Here is a 15,412-nt window from a genome sequence, read left to right as displayed (position 1 = left end):
CTTTGCTTTCTGCTTCCCGCAGTACCTCCCATTCCCTTTCCTTCACTATCCAGAGCCACCATTCTTAGAGAAATAGACATCACTCTAGCAAGGGTCAATGATGAGAAGAAAGGAGTGCACAGTAGGCGCTCTATAATTGCTGAAATCCCGTGAAGAAGGCACAAGGGTACCTACCACAGAGCCCTGATAGTTGTTGCTTTTTGCATACAGGGCTGCCTTCTAGAAGGAAAAGAGTAAAAGTAATCACTGAGTTGGGGGTGGAGCAGAGAGTGGTACTGGATGAGAGCTCAATTCATAAAATGCTTGCCTTCAAATATGAGGTCATGAATTGGATCCCCGGAACCTATGTAAAAAAAAATACAAGGTGGTGCACACTTGGGATCTCAGTGCTGAGGAGGCAGGGACAAGTGGATCTCTGTTGCTAGCCAACCAGCCTAGCCTACTCGAAAGTTTCTGGTCCATGAGAGACCCTGTTTCAAAAACAAACAGTGGGGAATACCTAGGTTGTCCTCTTGTCTACACCCACACACCCACACACCCATACACCCACACACCCATGCACCCACACACCCACACACCCATACACTCATACACCCACACACCCACACACCTAAACACCCATACACCCATACACCCATACATCCATACACCCAAACACCCATACACCCATACACCCACACACCCATACACCCATACACCCACACACCCATACACCCATACACCCATACACCCATACACCCACACACCCACACACCCATACATTCATACACCCATATGCCCATACATCCACACACCCATACACCCATATACCCATACATTCACACACTCACATACCCATACACCCATACATCCATACATCCATACATCCATACATCCATACATCCATACACCCATACACCCACACACCCACACACCCACACACCCATACACACACACACACACACACACACACACACACACACACACACACACATCTTGTCAGTTATTTCAAAGGATTTCATCCTTCCACTTGAGGCCCCATGAGAAGGGCCAGCTTGGTAGCTGACCTGCCCAGTCTGTGGCTGGCCCACTCTCTTGCTGATAGGTGTGTAGCCTGCCTCCTAGAGCAGCCTTCTCCTGCTCTGCATGTGTCCCACTTCTCTTCTGCTCCAGGACGAGGTCAGCAGGCTGTCTCTTACATTTTCGTCTGTCTCGGCTAACAGGTCTCAGACAGGCAGGCAGGCATGGCTCAGCAGGGTCCTTCCCAGGAAGATGACTGTGTCCACATTGAGAAACCTGCCCTTGTCCTCCCTGGAGTCCTGTATATATGAATCTGAGTCTGAGTCTGAGGTTGGGAGAAATGTGATTGTGCGCTAGGGCACAGCTGACACGGAACCCATTCCGATTAGGGATGGGAAGGCCATGACTGCTTTCAGAATCACAGATGGAGACGTCTTATTGCCTAAGTGTGTGTCCTTCCTGGTCCCACTCTGGCTAGAAAGGAACAGAGAATTCTGAACACATCTTTTCTGAGAAGATGCTCCTGGCGAATGAGCCCCCAGAATCTGAGAACTTTGGTCTATCCAAAGCTTGGAATTCAGTTGCCCAACAGTAAGAAACCATGGGGCATGCTGGGAAAATTCTCTGGGGACCTCCATCCCTCACTGATTTGGGAGCCTAAACTATGCTTGGACACAGGCATCTTTTTGTGTTCTGACTATAGCTGTGATTTGCGGTCACCTTGATTTCACCTTTTCTCTCTGGCAGCCCAAAGAATGGAGCAGGAGAGGAAGTGAGAGGAGGAGAGGAGGAGAGGAGGTGAGATGAGTGTGTTCAAGTAAGGCCAGGAACCGCTGTTTGTTCCATCCCTCCCACAGATGACCTCATTCATTATGAAAAAGGTCCAACTGATATTGAGTCATAACACGAGGGAGGGATAAAGAGCCCAGTTGAGAGCTCTTGGGGACTCCTGGAGGCAGTGGATTTCTGGGGGTCAGGTGGAAAGGAAGCAGAGGAAGGGGAGAGAGAGAGAGAGAGAGAGAGCGAGCAGAGGGTGGCTTGGCTTGAGATGAGACTCTGAAGCATCTGTGCTTTTGTTAGCCATGGAACATGCACATCTAATCCCAATTAACTTCTGTCACCATCTCCAATTCAGCTTCTTTGTTAGTGCCAGTGACAAGACGGAAGTTTCTGGGGACCAGGCTAGGAATACCTCACATTGCTTATATGGAGGGACCAGGTGGGCTCACCCTACCAGGGCATCAATAGAAGCAGCAGCAGCAGCAGTTGCATCAGTTTCTGGGACCGGGGGCTGATCTTTGGGGTCTTTGTTTTTAGGGCCTAGGGACTCTGCTAACATCCTTACTTGGAACTCCCTGATAAAGATGCTTTGCTGCACCTCAGGGCCATTGCAAAACCACGGAGGCTTCAGATGCCACTTCTAGGAGCCCATGGATAAAGTTGGGGATATGTAAGGGCTACATAGCTACTGGACAAAAAAAGAATTTGATCAGCGGATCTTCGGCTGCACGGACACTATGGTAGGTAGCTATTAGTGATATGTGGATGTTTATATATAAATTAATTAAGGTTAAAATTTTGAAAGTTTCTGCTCTTCAGCCAAAGTATGGCATTTCAAATGCTCCAGAGCTGCGCGTGGTCACAGGTTACCAGGTCACACAGAGGTGGTGGTATAAAGCATTTTTATGGGCTACAAGTTGTGTTGACCAGAGCTCATATGTGATACCTCTTCCAGTTCTGCCTTTGTGGTAGTCCGTCACTGTTCCCTGTGGAGACCTACAGGACTAGTTCCACAGTCTCTGAAGTCCTTCTTTGTATCATCTCCTAGCATCTGCCATCACAAGCACACGTGCACACACACACACACACATACATACATCTATGCACACTTACACATACATGATGCACAGGTGCACACATTCACACACACACACACACACACACACACACACACACACACACATATTCACACACTCACATGCACATTGATATCTCCCACCAGGGCAGTGCTGAGGAATCACAAGCACATTGGAGAAGGGGTAGCTTAGCTCTGGCATTGACTGCAGCCTACAGTAGCCAAGGTATGAAGACCAGATAGATATCTATCCACAGAGAGAGAAACAAAGAAAACATTGTTCAGGTACACAAGGATCCTTTCATCTTTTGTCAAGAAAGCCATGCTGCCATTGTAACCAATCGGATGAACCTGAAGGATATCAGGCCAAATGAGTTAATACTGGCACAGGCAAAGAGACCCTCCCTATCTGTCTCATGATCTCACTTGTGTGTGTGATCTCAGAAAATCCAATTCACTGAAACGAAGACGGTGGTTAAGGGAGGGGGTGGGCAGGAGTCAGGGGGGTAGGATTGAGTTACGAACTTCCAGTTCTAAGAGGCTGGGGCTATAGCTCAGGTGACTGCCTTGCATGCATGAGGCTCTAGGCTCCATCCCCAGCATCCCACAATACATCTCCCCCCCCCCCATAAAAAAGTAAGTTCTAGAGAGTTAATGATCAACAAGATAATTCCAATTAATAATTCATCATCAACTCAAAGTCCACTTTATTAAGGAACATCCATTAAAACACCTTAAATATACCCAATTTTTCTTAATTTTGCCTCAACACAGCTAGAATGAGGACCAGGGAGCTGGTTCAGTGAGTGAGGCATTTTCTACACAAGTGTGAAAACCACAGCTTGGCACCTCAGCATCTATGTAAAATACTGGGCTGCAGAGTGGCCTCCCTGGAATCCCAGCACACAGGAAGTAGAGCTAGGATATCCCCAGAGATAAGTGGCTAGCTGAATCAGTAAGATTTAGGTTCAAGTGAGAGACCCTGCCTTAAAATATAAGGTGGAGGCTGAATCAGGAAGACACCTAACATCAACTTTTGGTCTTTACCTGCACACATCCATCCATCCATCCAACCATCCATCCATCTATCCATCCATCCTTCCTCACATACACACAACACATATATACATATGCAAGGAGAAGAAGCAGAAGGAGAAGGAGAAGGAGAAGAAGAAGTTGCTAATATGAGAAAGGACAACTGTTCCTTCTCTTTCATGAGATGTTACAGACTCTAAACTGAGTGAAGTTACCCATGATGCACTTGTTCCCTGAGTGCCCACTGCATGTGTGGCCTTGGTCTGGGTGTGAGAGGAGTGTGGCGTTGGGAGCAGTTCTGTATTCTGTGTCACTGTTTGGCAGTGGAGAAAGCATCAGACTGCTGAGCAGTGGTGCCTATGTGAGAGTCACATGCCTTGTCCTGTGGGGCAGGGGTTGTGAAAACAACTCTCAGACCTCAGAAGCCCTTGCCATAAACAGAGAGGCTGCGGTGCACCCATGGCTATGTAGTGTGGTAAGTGCTTCATTGGAGGGTTACCAGTCTGCTGAGGGGGAGTGTGCAGGCCAAAGAAAGGCACAGTCCTCTTTGACCCTCAGTTTCCCTCATAGGAACCCTGGGTGTGGCATGGTGAGTGCCAGGGTCTCGTCTTTGCTAGGATTTTCTCTTCCCAGAGGCTGCATGTCTGAAAGCACCACAGAGGCAGAGGTTTCCAGAAGTGGATGGCCGGTGACATAGGATTCTTTGTTTCCCAGCAGAACTGGCCTTTACTTCTTTTAAAGCCTGTGGAGGCCTGGAGGGCTCTCACCTTTCCACTGGCCTCCTCTCTTGGCTTCCCTTCCTCCTTCCAGGTTGCACAGGCCCAGCCTAGGTCTTGTCATATTTCCTACTGGATCGGGTGTTTAATTAAAATCATAATTAAAATTGATCTCCTCATTAGCATGCACCTGCTCTGCCTCTCACATCCTTGCGTCCCATTATCCACTGAAGATGTCAAGACAGACAGGCGAGAGCCAGACCCTAGGCCAGCCCAGCCTTCTGGGGCCGGCCGATGACAACATCTGGACTGTGGTGGAAAGGCCAAATTTGCAGCCGGACAGCAAACAATTAGCGCCAGGCAGCTGTCTTGGGAGAGGGGAGAGCATGAGGTGGCCCGAGGAGAGGAGACTATGTGCAGTGGTTATACTGGAAAATTAGCTCTGACTTTCTGTTCCTCGCCATGGCCCCGCACACATGTGTATATGCACATGTATGACTCTCAGCGGACCTGTGATAAACCAACAGCTCCTTGCCCAGGAATGTCTTGAGAGAGCAAAGAACCCTTGGTGTTCCTATGATGAAAGCCAGATAGGATTGCTTTAATTTTTACCATGACTGCCCTTCAGGGGGCGCCAGTGAGAATAAAGGTAGCTGCTAGGCTCAGGGTTGGCCTGCCCTACATCCCAGAATGAGGATCAGGAAGGGCCTGGGTGCTAGGCTGCTGGAGGGACAGTCTATTCTCCCCTCCTTCAGTCTTAGAAAGGGGAGAGGGCCCAGGAGAAGAAAACCAACAGGGATGTAAACTAGCCTTCCAGAATGCAAGACTGTAGACTCGAAGAGTGTAGGGATTCATTAATTGTGGCAAAATCTGTATAGCGTAAACTTTACTGTCTGGACTGGCCTCATAATATTCCACTGTAGGAATAGCCTCTGTTTTCCTCAGCCATTCTTTTGTTGATAGACCCTTGCTTCTGCCCATCAGCCACGAGTAACGGGCCTATGAATACACGTGGGGGCTGCAATTTTTCTTCAAGATCCATTTTGAACTCTCCGGCAACATCTCCAGAGGTAGAATTGCTGAATCCTATGCTGATTCTATTTTTAGTGTTTGGAGGAACGCTGTGTTGTTTTCTGAGGCAGCGATACAAAGTTTCATCCCTTCTAGCCGGCTAGGGCAAAGGCGCTGCTCTCTTGCTGTCTCCGCTCTCATTAGAACTTCTCTTTATCTCCGCCCCCTCCTTTCCTTTTGTTTTATTTGAGCCATCCTAATCCTCATGGGATAATAGGCCACCGTGGCTTGGCTTTTGTATTTCTTTGATATTTAGCGATGCTAGGCGTCTTCCCACTTGCTATTTCCCCTCGTTCTGTAATGTATCTTGTTGTTATTAATCTAAGTCAGATTGACCTCACATGGGGAGCTAGCATCTGTCCAAGAGCAAGTGCTACAGGCAAGGAAATTTAGGTTTTGGAACACTCATCTCCCACAGCTTTGCCCCTCACTGGTTAGTTAATATGTCCTTGGGGAAATCATGTCTGTTGGGGTTTGAATGTACTATGTCCTCCGTAGGCTTAGGTGGTTGAACGCTTGGTCCCCAAGCGCTGGCCTTGCTTTGGAAGGTTGGGAAACTCTGCTAAAGAAAGTGAGTCATTGTGAGGTGGGCCTTAAGGCTTATGATCAGATTTCAATTCCTGCCGCATTGATGCTTTCTGACAGCAGGCAATGTACCCAGCTGTTTCATCTTCCTTCTCTGCCATCATGGGTCACATTCCTCCCGCTCTAAACCAGTGGTTCTCAACTTGTGGGTCCCGACCCCCTGGGCAAACCTCTGTCTCCAAAAATCTTTACATTCATAACAGTAGCAAAATTACAGTTATGTAGTAACAAAGAGAATAATTTATGGTGGGGGGGGGGAGGGTCTCCACAACATGAGGAGCTGAATTAAAGGGGCGCAGCATTAGGAAGACTGAAAACGACTTTTTTCTTATTCGCCCTAAGCCAAATAAGCTCCCTCTTGATGAAGTTGCTTGTCAGATATTTGGTTCTAGCAAGAAGAAAAGGAAGCAAACAGTGAGCCTGTTTGCAAATAATTTTTAAAAAAGGGAATCAGAGCGCTCAGCTAACAAGCTGGCCTGGAGGAAGAAATGAGGCAGCTGCCCTTATAACTTTCTTCGTTGTCCCCCTTGCTAATCCACGATTTTGATATAACCCCACAAATGGGGAGAACACCACGACTTTCTTGGCCTCTCAGCATAAGTGTGTCTACTGAGCAGGTGCTTTATGTTAGATTGCGCACCAGGATGAGGAGAAGCGGAGGGTATGCAACACATCTGCCCTGCACAGGCAGAGTCTGGGGAGGGACAGGTGAAGGCCAGGTCTGAGCCAGGAGGGGCATCTGTAGCTTTGGAATGGGAGGGAAAGTCTTGACTGACAGGACCCGGGTATCCCACCCAATGGAGGTCTTAGGGTTTGAGCAAGGCAGTGTGAGCTACATAAGGCTCCATGGGAATTTTCTAAGGGAGCAGAGCCTCCGCACCAAGAGGGAGTCCTCCCTCTGAGCTATAAACAGTCCCTTCGCTGCAACTGAAACTTGTTTTCTCACCTTCAGTCTTCAGGGAAGGAAGGAGAAATGCTAATTACCCTTCTCCATTACCTGTCATTGATTTGGAATGGAGGAGCAGGGCCTTATTGAGGCTTCCTTCCTCTCCAGTGTACTTCCTCTTGGGTGTGCTAATTACTTCTTAACCAGAGTCTAGTAAGTTCCAGGGTAGCCGTAGCCTAAGGTGCTTCTTGAAAGTTCCTCTTTCTGCCCCTCCCTCATCCTCCCTCCTTCCCCCTCCCTCTTCAGTGTTTGCCCTTGGGGGCTCATGGCAGAGGTCACCCTCTTGGGAAAGATGATTGTATAAATCCTGCCCATGTGGGCTCATCTCTACTACTCCTCCGGTTAGCCAGTAGGTAGGTAGCCTGGAAGCTTTTGGGGAGTCAGGTCAAGTGCGGATGATGTAGGAGCAGGAGCCCAGGGAGGCTGCTGTCCACCAGGGAGGTGATTAGCTTCCCTGTGCCTCTCCTAATAATCTGTGAGGTTAACAAACAACCCAGAACAGAGGCCTGTGGTGGGGTGGGCCCTATTATCCCTACCCTTGTCAAGGTAGGGAAGGGGAGCGACCCTTCTTGCTAAGGTCTGATTATCTCTACAGGCTCTCAGTTCTCCAAGGATCAGCCAGGAGACTTGAGGGCTGGGGGACTGATATTGCCTCTGGACCGTGGGACTCAACTTGTGAAAAAAAAAAATCCGGCAACTTAAAAACTCAGTTTATTCATCGATCAGTATTGATTGCCTGCAATGTGGCCTAGAGAACATTCAGGGAGGCCTTGCGTTGCGTTTTCATCTTTGGAAAGATATGAAATGAGCTGAAAAAGTCAAAAAAAATGCAAAAGCTCCCAAACAGCCTCTTTTTATTTGTCTCATTGCAGAATCTCCCCCATACACACACTTGCTTCTGAGCTCTACATCCCAAGTTGGGCACTGAAAATATTCTTTTCACTGAACTAAATGGAAATTAGAGAGAGGGCACATAGTTGTTCTCATTCTGGCTGTCTTAGCCCTTCTGGTGATTTGTCCCTGTGTCTGCCTTGAAAGTTGGGGGACACAGAGGTGAGTCTAAAGGAGACTTAAGCAAATGCAAAATCTGAGCCAAGCTTGGGAGAGCTTGCATGGGTCACGGAGGCCAGAGAGAAAGCTTTGGGGGAAGATGCTGGAGCAAACACTCTTGTTAACATAAAACACACCCAGACCAAGCTCCAGGAGGGAACGAGAACCCAGTAGACAGACAGGGTAGGAAGATTGTGGCTGGGCAGGGGGTCACTGTCGATGGAAATCTTGAACCCTCCTTTCTCTGAGTTTACCTTTCATGGACTGTGGATGATAATGTAAAGACCCCAAGGGGCCCAGAAATGAGAAGCAGGGTGAGGAAGGCTGGAAAAGGGTTTAAAATTTCCTTTCTAACAGGTGGAAATGTGTCTCACGCGGAGACTTACACTCAGCCTAATTGTCCCTTACATCCTGCAGGGGACAGCAGTCTTGGCTGATTGGCCATGGGCCTTACATTGGCTCTGATCTACCTCAGTTTTGCAGCTCCTCAGAATTCCCTTCATCTCTTCCTCCTCATCCCCTGCCCCCACTTTGGTTGACCCATGCTGTCTGCAATGCATGGAACCCCACCCCTTCCCTAAATTCCCAAGCCTACACCTGCTGAGAGCTACTCTCTCCCAGTGACCTAGTGGTGGTTCTATAAAATAATCATGACAATAATTAATAAAGGAGTTATTGTTTATTGCATTCCTAGAATAAGCCAGGGCCCCTGAACTAAACACTTTGCAATAGTATGCAAGTCTATGCAGTCTGTTTATCAGTCTCATGAAGGATAGCTTAATGATTTTTCTAAGACTTGATTATAAGCAAGGAAACTGAGGCTCAGAATGACGGCACCATTTGTCACCTAGATGGCAAATGGCTTGTGTGTGTGCGCGCGCTTGTGCGTGTGTGTGTGTGTGTGTGTGTGTGTGTGTGTGTATGTGCGTGCGTGTGTGCGTGCGTGTGTGTGTGTGTGTGTGTGTGTGTGTGTATGTGTGTGTGTTGCGGGGGGATGGGGGGGCTGATGTTGGAACTCTGTCTATCCATTCCTTCAGATACTGTGGGGAGCTGGTGTAGTCAAATGCACAAGCCTCTTCTTTCTGCTGCTTCCCAAAGATTCAGGATACCCAGTATGGGTTCACATTCTCTGAGCCCTTTCTCCAGGCCCAGGACTCCACCCTGAGGTGGTAACCAAAGACCCACCTTCAGTGCTGGTGAGTCTGTTTCCATCTCTCTATTTCTTTGTCATGGTTTCATTATAAAAAGGGACATCAGAGGAAGGCTTATTTCTTTTCCGTGTGTGTGTGTGTGTGTGTGTGTGTGTGTGTGTGTGTGTGTGTGTGAGAGAGAGAGAGAGAGAGAGAGAGAGAGAGAGAGAGAGAGAGATTGAGAGATTTTCAGAAGCAATTCTAAGTCTTTCAAAATGCTGTGTTTCTTCTACAACCGACCCCAAAATGAGGAGTCTAGAGAGGTCTCTTGTTCACAAGGCTGGGTTTGAAGCCATACCTTGCACACAGTCATGAGGTCTGCTCGCTTAACGATGTTCCAACCTCCTGGTTGCACCGACCCATTCAGTTCTCACAGCAACCCCATAGGTGTGGATCTTCTCATTCAACTGGAAAAATTGGGACAGAGAAAGAGTGCTCTAGGTTCCAGGGCTTGTAAGTGCTGGAAGCTAGACAGGAGCCGCAAGAACCTTGAAGCCATTGCTAATACTCTTACCTGGCACTACTGGAGCCTGGGGACATTTAGCAGTGAGTGTGTATGTGTTGCTTTCATATGTATGTATGTATGTGTGTGTGTATATATATATATATATATATATATATATATATATATATATATATATATATTTTTTTTTTTTTTTTTTTTCTGGCAAGCTGGCCTAGGAAAAGTTCCTATCGTGAATAGCATAGTTTTATAATCCAAGTTCCAAACAGCTGTTGTATTAATGAGCATAGCTGGGGCCTGACTGCTTTGTGTCCCCTTAGCACCTGAACAAAAGACACGCTCTATGGGTGTTGGGTGGGTGGTTGATTGATTGATTTATTTTTGGCCACAGGGAGCTCTGCTGGCTTCTCCAACCTCCGAGGTTGGAGAAAGGAAGGAGGGGCAATGGCGTGTGTGAGTGGATGACTCCCTCCCGTGGGTAGCTCAGTCCAGCTGTGCAAGCCATGCCCTTGCTTTGGGTAGACTCTTCAGGCAGGCACTATGGGAGCCTGGGCTCCACCTGGTGGACCCTTCCTTCTTCTCTTTGGCCAGGAAGCTGGCTGCTCCAGGCAGGAGCAGGTGTGAAGGACAGCTGAACTGACTTAGGGCTGGTCAGTTGTTTTTCTCCATCTTTTAGGCCTGTTGTGAGTTGGTGCTCAGGGACTTTAGAGACAGAAGGAGCCCATCGAAGGAGGCTTGACTTCTGTGGCCAATGGGAAGGCTGGCCTGGTTGTGTGGTGAGACACAAGTTCACTCTAATAGGCCTTTGGGACTAAGGAACCCGGAAACTGCAGCTACCTGTGCAAGTACTTTGTGTACTAGATGCTTCACAGGGCTGGCGGTGGGGGGAGAGAAGGCCCATGAGGGGAAGGGTGGGGAGGGGGGAGGGGAACCTCAAGAAGAGGGGAAGGTGCAGTGCACAGAACGGAGGCGTGCAGGGAAATAAAGGATCTATTTTTTTTTCTCATTTGTTCTCCGCAAACATTTGTCATTTAATTTCTTCCTAATTACACAATTACGTAATTATGTAGTATTAGTAAAATAAAGCCTAAAGACGTTTGAGTAAAGAATTACTTAAGTAAATAATGTCTGACTGAAGTAATTATTTCCTGGGTTTTCTATTTTAAAGCAGAATTGAATGGAATCAGCTCCAGCATTGTTGCTGGAGCTTCGTGGGGGTTGGGGGGGTGCACAGTCAAGGGGGCAGGCATGAGGCCCTTGAAGAGGCTCCCACGGCTCCTAGCATTGGGGTATCTTTCTCACCCTGTAGATGGATAGAACCCTGTTATGGGCCATGTGATTTGGGGATTGGAATCTTGTCTGAGCCACTTGGCCCTCAGAAAGAGCAGGTCGTGTTTCTGGGGAGGATGAAAACAGCATTGGGTAGAGATGGATGTCCACTTAGCAAGGGCTGCGGCATCTCTACCACACTAGGTTACGAAGCGGCAGCCGCATGAAGCCATCAGGGCCAGGAAGAGGTCACGTATCAACATGAAACCGGTGGTCTAGGTGATGGGGTGATGACACAAAGATAGGTGGTCAGAAAGAAGGACCTCAGAGTTCTGCTAAGCCTTGAAGCTGTCGTGGTTCTGGGGTCAGGTTTGGGCATTTTCCTCCTGGACTGGTGGGCTGCCGAGAAGGCAGGCTTCCTTCAGGTTAGCATAGCCCACAAAGTCCTTAGAGAATGAGGTAGAAGCCTGGGCTCCCTGAGGACTTGAACCTGGGCATGATAGAAGGGAAGGACCACTCTTCCCAGCATGGTCTAGCCAGCCTGGGATTACAGGATCCTTACATAGGGGCTGCCATTGCTGTCACTGTATTGTTGACTGTTGTCTGTCCTGCCCTTACGTAGGAGTGCTTCTCCACACATGCAGAGTTCACTTAGTGGTGTCTTATAGAGAGTGTCCTACAGAATCAGCCCAATCTCTATTCCCTAAGTAATTCCATGACTTCTCTCTTGGTATGTGGTCCTCCTCCTCCTTCTCTTCCTCATCCTCCTCTTCCTCCTCCTCCTCTTCCTCCTCCTCCTCTTCATCCTCCTCCTCTCCTTCCTCTCCTTCCTCCTCTTCCTCCTCCCCCTCCTCCTCCTCCTGAGGCTTTTCTGTCTATCCATTTCTGTCTGTCTTTGTATCTCTGTGGTCTGTCTGTCTTCTCTCTCTCTCTCTCTCTCTCTGAAATCCTTCTATGTAGCTCAAGCCAGGATGTCTAGTCAGCTCACCTCTTGGTATAGCAAAGGGATCTGCTTTTACCAGAAGGCTGGCTTGAGCTTCCTGAGGCGCTGATTTCCCTGCTTGGTCTTGTCTGCTTGGTCTTGTGGTATTCTAGTTTGCCTTTTTGTCGCTGTGATAAAGCACTAACCAAGAGCAACCTGGGAGAAGAAAAGGGTTTATTTCAGCTTACAGCTTACAGGTTATGGTCCATCATCAAGAGAAGTCATAGGCAGGAACTTGAGGCAGGAACTGAAGCAGAGACCACAGAGGTCTGTGAACGTACTGGTTTGCTTCTGTGGCTCCGTAAGCTTGCTTTCTTATACAACTCAGAACAATCTGCCTAGGGGTGGTATTTCTCATAGTGGGCTAGTCCCACCCCCTTCAACTAGCAATCAAGAGTGTGTCTCACTGACAAACTCCCACAGGGAAGTTTGATGGAGGCAAAAACTGACCAGCCTATGGGGAATCCTCATCCAAGTCTCTGATCCTTGGTAGTCACACTGACAAGGAGGCAGGGCTGCGGGTCTCTGAGAGTTCAGGAGAGAGGGAGCCAGTGCAGAGAAGCTGTCAGAGATGTGAGTAAATTCAGTCTTTTCCCTGTGGGTCTAGCTTTGGACACTCTTTGAACCCAGCATCCTTTAGGCCTATGTATGAAACTCTTGGAAATTCACTGGGGTCCTGGGAGAAAGTTGAAAGGGATTCTGCTAACATAGCCCTGCAAACCACCAGGCATGGTAAGACCAAGCATGGTCAACTCTTCTTGTGGGATTTATCCCTTCTTTCTGAACCAACAAAAGATTGACAATACACAGTAAAGCCAAAGATACAATTTCCTGAAATCATTATATTCCACTCCCCCTAGGCAATGCTCAGGTATAGGGGCCTCTCTTAAAGATGCACAAAGTGACAGGAAATCAGAGCAGTGAGGTTTGTAAGGGCAACAACAAACAACCTAAATGTCCAGCCAGAGGAAAATAAATTTCAAAAATTATGTCATATTCATTCAATGGAATTTTTCCTAATATTTACATATTTTATTTTCTGTGTATGGGTGCTTTGTCTGCATGTAAGTTTATGCAACATATGTGTGTCTGGTGCTCAGGGAAGCTACAGGGGGGGTGTCACATGTCCTGAAACTGGAGTTACACATGGTTCTGACTCCTGTGTGGAAGCTGGGAATTGAACTTGTGTCCTCTGAAAGAGTAGCAAGTGCTTTTAACCTCTGAGCCATCTCCCCAGCTCCTCAGTGTAACTCTTGATAGTAATAAAATACTCCATTTATTTAAATGGAGTAGAGGTTTAGTGTATTCCTATAGATACCTATCGATACCTATAGATATCCTATAGATACCAACCCGTGAGAATCTGTCAAAAGCGATTGGGATCTGGAAAGCAAGTTGCAGAAGAATAGAGTTTATGGCCCTCACAAACTCTGCACTTGAGCTGGTGAGATGGCTCAGTGGGTAGAAGTGCTTGCTTCCAGGCCTGATGAGTTGAGTGCAATCCTTGGGACCTACAAAGTACAAGTACTGACTCTTGCAAATTGTTCGCTGGACCTAACACATGCACCATGCATGCATGATACACATATACACACACACATGTACACATATGTACACACAATATAAATTTAAAATGTTTCGTAGTAGTCATAGACTTTGTATCTGATCCCCGTCTACCAGCAGTTGGATTAGATACTAAAACAGTTCCATTCTCAACCTTATTTCCTACTTGGCTTGGATAATCATATTGCTGTTAACTTTTGAACCTTGTGTCTCAAGCAGATAAGTTGCCTTCACACAAGATCTCTCCCAACAAGCCCGGCTACTCGGTACCCCAGATGGGATGAAATCATGTACCTCACACAGCTGCTTCTACTGGACCTGTTCCTCCTGACCTATCCTCAGATGGGCTCCATAAACCCTGGACAGCAGGACACAGCCAACTCTCCTACATCCCCCATACCCATTCTTCTAGGTTCCCCCTAGAGACACATCGCCCCCAATGTCAGCAGGAAGTAGCCAGATATCATGACGACCCTATTCCTGTTTCACCTCTCTCTTTTCCTTTTAAGTTAACCAAAACGGGGGAAACTGTACCTTCTCCCCCACCATGAGCAAGCCTGAAGAGACCTTGGTTACCACAACAAGGTCAAGTGACGGGATCTAGGTGGAGTTACCCACCTTGGCTGCCCGGAACACAGAAGCAGAACTGCCCCTGGGCTTGCCTTGAGACATCTCTGACCGTGACCTGGAACGACTATGGATTATCCCACCCATCTGGAACCAGGAGGGGTTGTGGGTTGGGTCTTCCCCTTTAAATTGAGAGCCGCACATTAAAGCTTTGGGCCTTGATCAGAAAAAAAAAAAAAAAAAAACAACAACAACAACAAAAAAAACCAACTGTGTACCATGGAAAACATACCACAGAGAATTTATGACTAATACACAAGAATATAAACACTGAATTCAAGACAGCAAAACCTCAGAAACATGAAAGAATACACCAGAGGTGGAGTTGGTAAGGGGAGGGAGGATATGCAATACCTGGGCATCAGAGTTTTATATGTAATGGTTTATTTCTCATGCTGTGTGGAAGATGCAAGGTATTTATCATGTTGCTTAATATTTTTTGAATTATTGAAATGTTTTATAAGAAATTAAAGTACAAAACACCAAATGACAATTAAGGATTCCTTTTGTATTTCCTAGAAGGGTCATAATGTAGGGTGTGTGTGTGTGTGTGTGTGTGTGCATGCAGGCAGGCACCATGATAGGAATGGGAATGTCAAATGAAGCAAGGGGTGCTAGAGAAGACTTTAAACAGACAGGCAGGAAGCTGGCACCTAGGAAGTTTTCTGGGTTGAATACTTACTCAATGAAATTCTTCTCTTCACATACTATTTGCCTACGCAAGAAGCTAAATATTCATTGAGCAATTAGCCAGTTCAGATTTGTGGTATGAAAAGACAATTCCTTCTAATTATAGGATGTCAGTTAAAAGATGCCACACTAGGATGCCATTCACTGCCAAGAGAACTTTAATAAATTCTTGCTGTGATTTGGATTCACAAAGGTAAAAAAAAATAAAAGGACACCATTATTTTTTGTAATTAAATATTTATCAGAGATGAGAAGATAAGTCACACTAATGTTTTAGGCTAATCAAAATCTCTGCTTTTAAAAGGTCCCACTAAACATATTTTTCTCATGACTCTTCTGCCAGTAAGGGAGATTTTCTGGGCCCATGTCAG

At 47.1% G+C, this 15,412-nt stretch overlaps 1 long non-coding RNA gene across 2 annotated transcripts in view; it reads left to right on the top strand.

Moving 5' to 3' along the window:
* LOC143439145 (uncharacterized) overlaps positions 1 to 14,829 on the top strand; it is a 41,524-nt gene extending 26,695 nt beyond the window's left edge. The window contains exons 2-3 of one of the 2 annotated variants that reach the window (XR_013107541.1): positions 2,383 to 2,519; positions 13,944 to 14,829. This is a non-coding gene — a long non-coding RNA (uncharacterized LOC143439145). Of the gene's footprint in view, positions 1 to 2,382; positions 2,520 to 13,940 lie in introns of both variants that reach the window. The other variant, XR_013107542.1, reaches the window with a different exon arrangement.
* The last annotated feature ends 583 nt before the right edge of the window (positions 14,830 to 15,412 follow it).

Source organism: Arvicanthis niloticus, chromosome 26, assembly GCF_011762505.2.
Source record: "Arvicanthis niloticus isolate mArvNil1 chromosome 26, mArvNil1.pat.X, whole genome shotgun sequence".
NCBI classification, from domain to species: Eukaryota; Metazoa; Chordata; class Mammalia; order Rodentia; family Muridae; genus Arvicanthis; species Arvicanthis niloticus.
Note: the sequence above shows the minus strand (reverse complement) of the source record. Positions and strands in the feature narration are given on the sequence as shown.